This window comes from Haemaphysalis longicornis, unplaced genomic scaffold, assembly GCF_048455015.1.
Source record: "Haemaphysalis longicornis isolate Haplotype H1 unplaced genomic scaffold, Haemaphysalis longicornis Haplotype H1 scaffold_12, whole genome shotgun sequence".
Taxonomy (NCBI): domain Eukaryota; kingdom Metazoa; phylum Arthropoda; class Arachnida; order Ixodida; family Ixodidae; genus Haemaphysalis; species Haemaphysalis longicornis.
In genome coordinates, this window is record NW_027526225.1 from 66,623,509 (window position 1) to 66,630,649 (window position 7,141).

At 49.4% G+C, this 7,141-nt stretch overlaps 2 non-coding genes across 2 annotated transcripts; both read left to right on the forward strand.

Annotated features, from left to right (window-relative positions):
- Positions 1-6,057: 6,057 nt before the first annotated feature.
- Trnah-gug (transfer RNA histidin (anticodon GUG)) lies at positions 6,058-6,129 on the forward strand. Its single transcript has one exon. It is a non-coding gene; the product is annotated as a tRNA-His (tRNA).
- A 99-nt stretch (positions 6,130-6,228) lies between these two features.
- Positions 6,229-6,300, forward strand: Trnah-gug (transfer RNA histidin (anticodon GUG)). Its single transcript has one exon. It is a non-coding gene; the product is annotated as a tRNA-His (tRNA).
- Positions 6,301-7,141: the final 841 nt, after the last annotated feature.

Consider the following 7,141-nt stretch of genomic DNA (forward strand, 5'->3'; position numbering starts at 1 on the left):
GCTCCGCGTGCGACTACGACTGCGACGACGAGCGTCAAGTCTACATAGCGCCTCCCAGGTGGGAGGCAGTTTCCATCGAGCGGCCGTGCTTCAACCTGACCCAGAACTCTTTTTATCAATGCGTGATTGTTGCGTTCATCGCACTGTAGTGACGTCCTCCTTTTTAACTATCCCAAGACCGCCATCTAACCAATGCACTGCGCAGGCCTTCTGCTTATATAGAGGGCGTTGGTTTACAGCGATAACGAAATAAGGAAGACGAGTGTGGGAGAGGGGGTCTCGACGGGGCGACGCTACAGGCTAAGGGTGAGGCAAAGCCCCGTGGCGACGCACACTGCTGCAGCGATTAATCACCGCCGGTGTCAGGTCAGAAATCGTCACGGAGCACGCTACCGCACCCCGACAACGCCGCTGCCTACGACGACAAGCGTCGCCTGTGCAAGCAAAACGGGCTGCGCCGACGACGTCTGGCCGCCGTAGAAGACACGAAGCAGCGCGCCGCCTCGAGAGACTTTGATGGAGCGGCCCGTCGGTCTCGTATTGTGTAGCCGCGCCACTGTTGGGCCGCTTGAGAAGAGTATCAGCCGTGCCGCCAGTGCGCCGTACGGGCGCACCCCCTGTTCCACAAAACACATTCCACAGTACCCCTCCTGTGCCCTCTAAGGAGCTTGCGCATGCGCTGTTATATGCACGGTATGATGGAGACGGTAACAAACCTAAGCTGGACCTGCCCCGTAAACTCGTCATATTGCGTCATGGCCAATACAATCATCTATATCAGTGTTTGTGAAATGGGGCTCTTCGCACCCCAGGCGGTCCGCGAGAGCACTTCAAAGGTACCCAAAGCCCTCCCTGAAACGCTTCTCCCTCTACCCCTTCCTTTTTCTTTTTCATTTCATTTATTCAACCTTAAGGGCCCGAAGGCATTCGTTGGTACAGTTGGTACAGCTTGATAACAAAGTTAGAATAAAAAATTCAGATTGATTAAAAGAAATAAATAAAAAGAAGAAACAACAAAAAAACATGCACCCCTCAGTCTCAATTAAGACGACGATGGTTGAACGCGGAGCTTTCTCGTGATGGGTAATTTGATTGACCAGTCCCACACTGCGAGTATGTTCTGTTCTGGAGCATAACCCGCGTAGGGTGATCTCGGAGGCCATGTCTGGAGGTACTTACTTCTTTTCTAGAATACCCACAGCAACTTTCGGGTGTGCACTCCGTAGGCCTGAAGTTTGGGTTCGGACTGTACGGGGGGAATCGGTACCTGCTGCTTGGCGTTCGCTTCGAACACGTCGAAATGGAGCAATCGGATAGACGCCAATTGGAGGTTTGGGAGCCGTTTTGCTGCTACAGACGCCGGCTTTTTTCTCTCAGTGGGTCATCTATTAAAGCTAAGCTTTATAGCGTCCTCACTGATACCGTTGTACGCTAATAACGTCCTGCACGAAAGCCAGGTTCCTCTGACGATGATGATGAATGATTGTGGGTGAAGTCAAAGAAAAAACGCTTTCCGTGGCCGCAATCGAAACAGCGTCCCTCGCGTTATTAAGCCGACGTCTATTCGATTGCTCGCCTTCCACATGGTCGAAGCCAACACCAACAGCAGGTACCGATTGGCGCCTTGCACCCCAAACCCAACCGTTAGGCCTAAGGGAGTACACACCCTGGAGTTGCTGTTTGTATTCTAGGAAAGCGCTGCGTATAGCTTCAAGTAGTTCATACTCGCAGTGTGGGACTGCCTCACCAAATAATTCATCAATTCGCGTTCAACAATTGTCGTCCTTAGACGGAGGGGTGCATGTTTTTTATTGCTTCCGCGGTAATAAAGATGCGATGGTTGCTCAGCGTATGCGAAGCGTAGAATCAATTAATCGCGTAAGCCTGGCGCAAGGGATCGTTATTTCCGTTAGGTAATAAAAGTCAGCGCGATACGAGAAGTATTAGCTTATTTTCAGGAGCTTCAACTCACGTCGAACATTTTCTACGTCCAAGCGAATGAGAACGCAACGACAAGTATAGTACGTCTGTAGAATTATCGGATAGTACGTAAGCCTTCTTTCCAGGAGCACATCTCGGCACGTACACTTCTACGCATGTTTGCTTTGGAGGCATTATAAGCTGCAAGGCCTTTTATTAAACGGCCTTTCTTTAATAAAATGTCCCATAGGACATTTTAGTAAATTCCCCACACGGCTAATGTCCATGGGGCTCATCGTGTCACGCGTTACTGACAGACGGACGGACATTTCTGCGGCTGTAGTCTAAGAATGCCTACGCCTCCATAAAGTCAAACGGGGCAAGGCCAGCAGCTACCATAACAGCTGAACGGGGAGGCATTGCCACAGGAAGCAGCTGTGTGGGCCATTTTACCTCAGCAGCGTTGCTTGAGCCGTCAGCGCGAGCCAGCGTCCTTTTCTTTGTACAGTAAACATTGGATGCTGCAAAATCGGTTTATTTGAAGCGCCTCTTTATTTGAAACGTTTCACAATGTCCGCTCCAGTGCACATAGAACAGATCAAACCCGTTTTTACCAAGTATCGCTTATAACGAACTGAGCTTCCAATCCAGGTTAGTTATATAACAAGGGTTTCCTGCATCTTGTTGCGTGAACGAAGGGGCATGTCGAGGCTTTCATGGGACGAAATGCGGTAACGCGATCGCAGCGATGCGGAGAGGGCATTGCCTGTCGAGGAGGAGAAAAAATGCCAAGCACATATGCAGCAAGTTAAAAGGATGCTTGAACGAGACGCTTATATAGGCAACGCACCTAAACTACAAAGTCTGGTGGCAATGTTTACACTTATCAACATTGTTGAGCAAAAAGAAAATATTAGCCATATTTGAGGCAAGACATCAATACGTAAGTAATATTCGCATTTTTTCTTTTGATTAAAAATGCATGGTTGCGTGATTTTTGCGATAGCAAATAAAAAAAAGCGCTCGCGGTGCTCCAAGTTCAAAAGTAACAAAAGGTTCCGGTAGGTGGCGCGAGCAGTGGGAGACGGATAGAGTTCCTGTATATAGCTCCCCTTGGGGAGCAGAAATGCGCGTTCATCCGCCATCTTGAGTTCCAGGTCGTTCGGGAAAGCCACCCGCCCCACACATAGCAGCTGCCGCCGGACGCTGCGCCAGCGGCAGTGGCGAGGAAGAGTGGCGAAGAGCGGCCGGTCAAAAAAAAAATTCCCGCGCCTTCCCGCGAGGGGAACACGAGTAAATGCAGAGCATTGGGGCCTCAGTACTGATTGAAGGCAGTGTTGCTTAAATCGCTTCTTCCGTGATGCTGGAGTAGCAGACACGAGTAAACGTGGGGGCGAGCGTCAACCAAGGAAGGAAGGAGCAACGCAGTGACTGAAGCACGAGCGACCGCTAGACGCTTTATATTTGCAGCGCTCGCAGTAGAGGGAGAGCAGTACGGGGGGGGGGGGGGGGTGGGGAGCGCGCATGCGCAAGCAGCGCGCGCCCTTCCACGCCCCACCGCGCTGCTATCACGCACCTGTTACGCCGAGACCGCGACGGAGCGAACGGGCTGACTACGACGCATGCGCGCGCCAGCTGCTGTTGAGAGAGAGGAGGGAAGGAGAGGCGCACCTGCTGCGGACGCGGAGCTGTTGACGCCGTCCGACCCAGGAAGAGGTGAGGCTAAGAAATGCTCTGCATTTAAAACTGGCGCATGATATTCGGCCGCTTACCTGATGAACGCCCGCCGCTTCCGCAACCGCCCATGCACAGTTGAGCAGAACTGACTAAATACGGGGTCTTGTGCGCAGCACTGAAAGCGGGCTTTCTGTCGAACTGGAACCCGCGGCATGTGGCAATCAGACGCGCAACTCTTGCGCTACGCGATATACAGGACCTCTAGAGACGGAAGAAATTAATTGGCGCGAACGGGAATTCTTGTCAGCAACAATATACAGCCGATTCCGCCTTTACACGAGTGCGCTGATGCGCCGTCGCTGCAGCAGACGGCGGAGGAAGCCGCTTCGCCGGCGTCATCCGCGATGCATCTTGGGATTGCACCCCCGCGCTCCGTCAACAGGTGACGGGTAAAAAGCGCAAAGGCTCATGGGTACGTCGTCTGCTACCGCCACTTCCGGTTCCAGATCTCTCCTGCCCTCCCGTACGTCTGCGTGCGCCGGCGGCTCTCAGGCGCGTGCGTGCGTGTTGTTTATCTCTCACAGGGTGCTTACCTGTCAGATAAACTTCTAGTAGGGTCAATCGTTGTTATTTATGAAATTCCCGATGCATGACCGTTTTTTTTTTTCCCGGTGGAAACAGATAAACAACAAGCACACACGCGCGTGAAAGCCGACGGCGTACGGGAGGCCAGGAGAGTTCCCGAACCGGAAGTGGCGGCTCTCCGCGGGAGAAAACAATGCACCCATGAGCCTTTGCGCTTTTTACCCGTCACCTAATCTCACGGTGCGCGACGGGGTAACGAAACATTACCTTGTGATGGTGCTCCCCGGTTTATCGAGGACAGGTGGTGCGCACCGATGCGGTCTATCGAAGATGCTATGAGCACGCGAGAGCATAGAGTTTCATACTACTAATGTATATTAGTATGAAACTCTATGCGCGAGAGCGCGTGGGTGACTGCGGTGGCGCCGCCTCCGCACCACCGTTGCCAGGGGGACGTCACGGCAAAGTGCGGTTCTCCGCTTGTCTTGTTGACGCGTTACTCGCACGCCGTCTCGACTGGTCGTGTGACTACCATGTACCGCTTGCACGCGTTGTAAAAGTGAGTGCGCAGCCAGTTCGGGGCGGCAATTGTCGACACTGTAGAAAACGAAAGGAGCAACGGGCGGCGAGTGATGTTCTTATTAAGCGAGTCTAATTGCAATGGCCTCTGCTGGCTAACCGGCGCAAATACCCCAGGTTGTCCCTATCTTATAACACATTCAGCAACAGAAGAGGCATCGACAAGAAAAAATATATATATGAAGCAGCCTTCCTGCGTGTTCCCTCCTACTGACCCTTCTTTAAAAAAATTCACGCATCTCCACGAAGTGAATCATGACGAGCGGGCGAAGCACTGGGGATCGTAAATCACCCGTGGCATTGCCCATTCGCGCACATAAATGAGTGACAACGCGTGTGTACAGTATATACAATTCGAATCCAATCCGATCCGATACAATTCAATTTAATCCGATCCAAATTCAATTCAATCCAATGCTCCTCGCATGCGCAACACTGTGTACAAGGACGCCAAGGCACGGACAAAACGAGGTCCTAAGGTTCTTCGCACCTAAAAACCTTCGTGAATGCGCTGCTTGAATCAATGTAGTCAAATGTCTTTTTTCCAAGCACTACGCATGAGTGGAACAGCTTACCAGAAGTTGTTTTTGCGCTTCCATCATCGTTTGTTACAAATCTACACAATGTTTTGTTAAAGTAATGCTTATTCTGACTTCTAGACACGTATTGCATTTCTTATTTTGCCGAACTGTGTAACCTGCAGCACCTTTCACTTTATTTGTTTCGCTATGCGGCGTTTCTGACAGGGTAAAATGACAATGTTGTTCCATGCTTTTAGCACTGTTTCGTTTTATTTTATTTAAACTGTATTGTACTTTATTGTTCATTCTCCCCAATGCAATAATGCCCGTGAGGGCGATGTAGGTTCAATAAATAAATAAATAAATAAATAAATAAATAAATAAATAAAAAGCAAACGTGTGCACTAAGATGGTTACAGCGCAAAGCTAGGTTAGCGCAGTGTACGAGGGGCAAGACGTCTGCGCCGAGCCCAGCTTGAAGTTTGCCGGGCGAGGGACGAGATGCTCACGCCTTCTTAAAGGTTCGCCAATTGTTCTTTCGTTATGTTACTTTCTGTTTGTCGACCATTAATTAAACAAGAACTCGTTGCACGGCTGGCATACCCGATTCCACACGGCATTGATATTCAAAAACCAACTTCCCTCAATGAGTTCACTGCGACGGGGCTCGACTGACCTATATTCTGGGGCAAAACCGGTCGTACGCACGGCGTATGCGACATTGCCCAAACGGTGCCCCGCGCAGTTTGGCGCCTTCTCCCGTCCTGACCGGATAGCCGTGATCGTATAGTGGTTAGTACCTTGCGTTGTGGCCGCAATAACCCAGGTTCGAATCCTGGTCACGGCACGTTTTTTTTTTTTTTTTTTCTGTCGTACGCACGGCGTATCTGACATTGCCCAAACAGTGCCCCGCGCAGTTTGCAACTTTTCCCGTCCCCACCGGGCAGCCGTGATCGTATAGTGGTTAGTACCTTGCGTTGTGGCCGCAATAACCCAGGTTCGAATCCTGGTCACGGCACATTTTTTTTTTTTTTTCTGTTCGTCCAGCCACCGCTTTTGTTTTCATCGAGGAACCGGTAAAAAAATTCAATATTAATACAAGCTCAACTGTTCGTAATTGTGGGTGTACGATCATTGCGTCGGTTTACCCGGCATTGCTTTTTTGTGAGTGTGTGTCCCTCGCGCAGTTCGAGCCTATATTTTTTGCTTATTACCTCCCCTCAACCTTCCTCGGCGTTGTTAAAGCTTTGATTAAAACAAATGTTTTACCCAATTCAATAAATACCTTCATTTAAAATAACGCTGACTCTCTGGTTATTTATGTATTTACATTCTGCATCAAACATGCGTAAGGTTTCCCCTGCACTGAGCAATGCTGGCATGTACGAGGCGTACCACGTGGTAAAAATTATTGATATACCTTGCATTTATGTTGCTTGTTATGGTAGAAATGTTCTGGCAACGGACGCTGAAAATGACCTCAAAGAAAAAAAGGCGACGCAAAAAATACATACAACGAGCGACGTGTTTAGACTGGAGTTTTGTTCACTTCGCCAAGGTGAGCGTTGGGGGAGTGACGCGTTTAGTTCTTGTTTCAAAATAGGAACTACGAAATGCCAGTAGAGACGGAAAGAATTTTTTTAGAAGTATGCGCTCTGACTGGGATCCGATCGCAGAACTTTTGAATAACGCTATCGACGCTTTGCGAATTGATGTACGGGTGGAGGTGAATTCATTTCCATCTTTTTGTTGGTGTATAATTGCGTGTAAAATGTTTCCTGCACTGATATATATATATATATATATATATATATATATATATATATAATATGTGGCTCATAATAATTTGAAATAAGATA